The sequence below is a fragment of the Vollenhovia emeryi genome, unplaced genomic scaffold, assembly GCF_000949405.1.
Source record: "Vollenhovia emeryi isolate VEMERY1.0 unplaced genomic scaffold, V.emery_V1.0 DF940330.1, whole genome shotgun sequence".
In the NCBI taxonomy this organism is placed as follows: Eukaryota; Metazoa; Arthropoda; class Insecta; order Hymenoptera; family Formicidae; genus Vollenhovia; species Vollenhovia emeryi.
Genome location: NW_011966036.1, coordinates 458 through 5,599, shown reverse-complemented (window position 1 = coordinate 5,599; position 5,142 = coordinate 458). Strand labels below are relative to the sequence as shown.

The 5,142-nt window shown below is 41.9% G+C and overlaps 1 protein-coding gene across 1 annotated transcript in view; it reads right to left on the bottom strand.

Annotated features, from left to right (window-relative positions):
* Positions 1–2,352, bottom strand: part of LOC105556112 (nuclear pore complex protein Nup98-Nup96-like) — a 6,054-nt gene extending 3,702 nt beyond the window's left edge. Inside the window, exon 1 of the mRNA XM_012003186.1 lies at positions 2,181–2,352. The gene's annotated coding sequence lies outside the window, so the exon portion shown is untranslated. The remainder of the gene's footprint in view (positions 1–2,180) is intronic.
* Positions 2,353–5,142: the final 2,790 nt, after the last annotated feature.

Genomic DNA, 5,142 nt, shown 5'->3' with positions numbered 1-5,142 from the left:
GTAATAGCTCAAACACCGTGTACCGACACAGCACAGAAAGATTGCAGGAAGATTGCAGAAATGTTACATTGCAAGATTGCAATATTGCAGCAACGTTGCGCAACAATAGCTGCTTTCCTTTTACACTCAAGTGATACTGAGTCACTCAGTTATGTGAGTATTTTATACTCAGATATGACGTCATTAATGTGAGTGTATTAAACTCACTAAAGCACACGGTCTTGATCGTGTGCAAAAACTCAGTTAAATCTAGTTGAATCTCACTTCTCAAGAATCAAAAGGAACATGCATTCAACTGAGTTATAACGTCACAAGTGAGATTTATCTGAGTTTTCATGTAAAAGGAAAGCAACTATTGCTGCAAGGTTTCTGGAGGATCGCAGTAACGTTGAATGTCCGCCCTCAGAAAGATTGCAGTGCAAAATTATAGCAATGTTGCGGCGCAATATTTTTGGAATAACTTGTCGTTGTTGTGCATAATCAGAGAATTTACTAATTACATATGCATCCGGGCCTTTTTCAATACACAGCAAGCTATTGCGAAGCAACCTAAGGAGATTATGTCGCTTCGCAATAGGTGGAGATTGCGAGCAACACTGCACTGATCAAGTACTTAATAATTCGCGCATTATTGGTATCAACGGAAATAACATAATAAAATTCTCGTAATTAGAAAAAATTTTTTAATGGAAAATATAGTATTTTCATTATTTTTGAAACATTGCTGCAATATTGCTATCGAAAGTTTGCAATTTTATATCCCTGCAATGTCTCTGCAAGATTCCAACGTTTCTGCAATGTAACTGCAACCATCTGTGCTGTAATGAACAGTTTAACCATTAAACCTTCTACAAGTAAAAATTCTTAAATTAATCACATCAATTGAAATAATGGCAGCATTACAATTAAGTATATAAGAATTCTCAATCAAAATGTGACAGTCTTCCCTGTTTAAAAGAATAAATAGAATATGATCAGATTACACTAGATTGCATGCAATTTCGACATAAATTAGTGAGACTCTTATTTACTTATATCAAAACTACATGTAATTTAACGTAATCTCATATTCTATCTAGTAGTTTAAACAGGGTTCGTCTCTCGTGGAACAATACATCACGTACTGATTGTAAGATACACAGGGTGTTCCGCGTAGACCGAATTTGCCATAAAGTTTAGATAGAGCGGGCAAACTGACTCGAAGAGTTCTACATCATTCTGCAAAATTCACAATAATTTTTTAGTAATACATAAATAAAAACATCGAGGCGAATGAGTCTAGAAAGATCTTACGGCGGATTCGGCCTGGACGGGACACCCTGTATAAATAAAAATGATAAATTTTTATCTCTTTATCTTTTCGAGCGTCATCAAGATGCGTTGCAAAGGCGTACACTACTATCGGTGCGACAGTGCACACAAACACTGTTTAGATACAAGTTATTTCTCTCGTGATCCAACGCGTACGATATTGCGCGTTTGAAGTCGCCCAGCTTTCGATCGAAGCAACAAAGAAAAAAAACCTGGAGAACTAGACGAGAGCGGCGACGTTCTCGATCTCGATTTCTCAGCCTCGAAAATACGCGAGATTTGCGAGCTGCGTAAAGAAGAATCGTCAAAGCCTTTTCGCTACTCCCGCGGTTCTGGCGATAAACATGCATAATACGCGTTGAAAGATAGCGGCCGCCAGCTCCGACAGGGCGAGCCGGCCCTGGCCGAGCAGGCGGATGAGCGGCCCAACCGAAACGGCCAAAAACACGGATACACGAGTTCACGTGGAAAACGCGTGAACACCGTCGAGAAGCTTCGACCGGCGGGTCGAAGCGCAAGAAGCGAGCGAAACGCGGTACTCACCGCCGGGACGGAACGTGGCACGCGTCGCTACGCTCTGCGAGTGTTCTCAGTTAAAGTGTTACAGTTCTACCGAAAATAAAACGCCTTAGTTGATCTCTACCGAGTGATCTCTTTTCCCCTCTCATAATCCCGGCCCTCGGCAACGGCCACCTAGCCCGGCGAAATAGACGTAAAGTCGGCGGGAGACCTCCTTACAGCATTAAGTGCGCTTTGGTTATGAACTGGTTAACCCGAACTCCCCGTTCGCGCGAGAAAGAGGAAAGCTGGTATATATCGTAACGGCAGATCGCTCTTCTTGGTCGTGAATCTTCTGGAACTTTGCCTACCTGTGCAGATGAGGTTCACTTAAATTCGTGCATGGAGCACGAATACTTCTCTCGCGACCGTCCACAAATTTGATACAAATGTATTTGCACGCAATTACACAGAGAACAGAATGTCGGCACTGTCGGCAGTCGGGTACCTCACGAGAGTTGAGGATTGCCAAACTAGCGCGCAGTCTGGCCAACAGTGCACTGAAAAATAATGGGAGATTGGCTTGAGCCTATTGGCTCCTGCCCAATGGACGCGATAAAGGTGCCTTTTCATGGGCGTCAGTTGACGCGCGTCAAATTCGCTCATATACTTGACGCCGACTGAACGTATTTTTAAATAACTCCTATATGCAATCGTTTGTATTTCGTATGTAGACATTTGTAGTGCAATTAGAAAGGTTTGTGAGTCATACATTTGTTTGTAATTAATTAATTATTTTTCTACCGTATACTTAGCGCCAATAGATAAATTAGATAAAATTTTTATATGGAATCGTTGGTATTTCGTATGAAGACGTTTATAGTGCAATTAAAAAGGTTCGTGAGTGATCCAGATAATTTTAATTAAATATTTATTAAATAGAAGTTAGCCGGATTCAAAATTTCATTGATTTCTTATCTATGATACTGAATGATTTAAGACATAAGAATTGCTTGTCACGCCCACTGAAATATATACTAAAGCCTATCACACAATGTCAGGCAACAGGCAACAGGAACAGGGAATAGAATTTCTGACGCGTTGGATTGGTTGGAAGAAAATTTTCGACGAATCCAACGCGTCAAAAATTCTATTCCCTGTTCCTATTGCCTGTTGCCTGGCATTGTGTGATAGGCTTAACTGGAACGCGCGCTAGAGCCGAGCCGTGTGTACCGAGAGAGAGCATCGTCGAGTGGCGTTTGTCATTGGTCTAGTTTACACCGTTAAATCGGTTGGTGCGCACATTAAGTTGGTACGGATTAAACATTTGATACATCCCTGTTTACACCATTTCGTCTCAAAACAGGTTAGGTTAGATTTTTAATCTGGATAAAGTAAAATCAAACTTCTACCACAATATGCTAAACTGAATCATACTTCTAACCTCAATCTAGCAGGAATGCCGGGTATAATACGACCCGAATCGAATCAAGCGTTTACAGCGCCCTAAAATATTTTGATACGCGCACCAACTTGGTCTGATACTAGCGATTCAGGAGTATCAGACCAGAGCGCACTAAAGTAATCCGCGAGCGTTTACATCGAGCGAATCAAGCGATTTGATACCGATATAGTACTTGGTACGCGTACCAAACGATCGGTGTAAACTAGCTCATTGTCTGGCTTATAGGGTGGTCGAGAGTGGGGACGGAAAGGTACAGTCCGATCGAGAAATTAGCTCGTTGTCAGCATAGACATCTATAGACGGAGCATTAGCTACAACTCTGGACAAGAGGGGTTCTGATATTCGGGGCGCGGGAGGCACTCATCTGACATCGACTCTTTCCGGTGAGATTCGGTAATATTCGGTTACATTTCCAATACGTGTGCACACGTATATACGGCGCGTTGCTTGTGTGCGAGCGTGCGCGCGCGCGTGGCCGAACGGATCATCCCCTCCAACTTGGAGTGGGGATGATCCGTGCACACGTATTGGAAATGTGAACCGAACATTACCGAATCTCACCGGAAAGAGTCGAAGTCAGACGAGTGATCCCCTTAAGACCTTCACACATAAAATTCCGTAAGGACGTAAAACGTAAGCGTAAGAAAATCAACAGGTTGGATTTGCTACTGCTTGCGTCATTGCCTTACGTTCTCGACTGTGATTGGTCGATTTTCTTACGCTTACGTTTTACGTCCTTACGGAATTTTGTGTGTGAAGGCCTTTACCGCGATTATCAGTTACCCCTCGTACAAAGGGTCCGTCTATAGAATATAGAAGTCTATGTAGCAATTCACGACAAATACGCGCGATTGCCCATTACCGCCGCGGCGCCGCAGTCTTTTTCGTCCTAGAGACCCTAGAAGATAGAGACTGGACAACTGGCGGAAGCATTGAACTATAACCATACTGGAAGGAGCACTGCCTACCCCCTCCATAGGATCGAGCGGTCAGAGAGAGATAGTTGAGTGGGAATGGAGCTATTCTTGTCTAACTAACTACAGCGATCCTCGCTGTAGTTAGTTAGACAAGAATAGCTCCATTCCCACTCAACTATCTCTCTCGCACAACTCTGACCGCACGACAACAATGGAGTGCTCCTTCCAGTATGGTTATAGTTCAATGGGCGGAAGTGTCCACAAAATGGCCGTCAGTGCCGCGATTTAATTGAATCTTGTGCTGCTGTGTCGTGTAAGTAATATGATTTTTTTCATTTACACACAATCTCTAAATGAAAAAAATCATATTACTTACACGACACAGCAGCACAAGATTCAATTAAATCGCGGCACTGACGGCCATTTTGTGGACACTTCCGCCAGTTGTCCAGTCTCTATCTTCTAGGGTCTCTATTTCGTCCATGTTCCCAACGTGCCTCTTCGCGGTTGACGACGCCACTTTAATCAAAGGTAATCTTCCTTCCTTCTACATGATATTTTATCAGACAGTAAAAATAGAAACTCTAAGAATCTTTTTCTATGTTTTCAATAATATTTTTTACGTAGCCTTAATATTTGTGAGGATAAAAAGCTTAAGAAAATTAGAGGTTAGGGAATAAAATTAATTAATTTCGCTCACGCCCATACGCCAACTCTCTTATTCTAACGCCAGTGCTACAAATAGCTAAAATACAGGCATATTTTAAAAAATTATGCCTGTATTTTAGCATTTTTACATAAAAAGATAAAGATTATGACTTACTTCTTACTGCTTTCTTTTAATGTAGACGGTCCTTGAGATATATATATATATATATGTATATGTTGAGCCTAATCTTTCGTCTCCACTGCCCGTGTGAGACAAACAGAGTAGGAAGCGTGTTTCTTCTG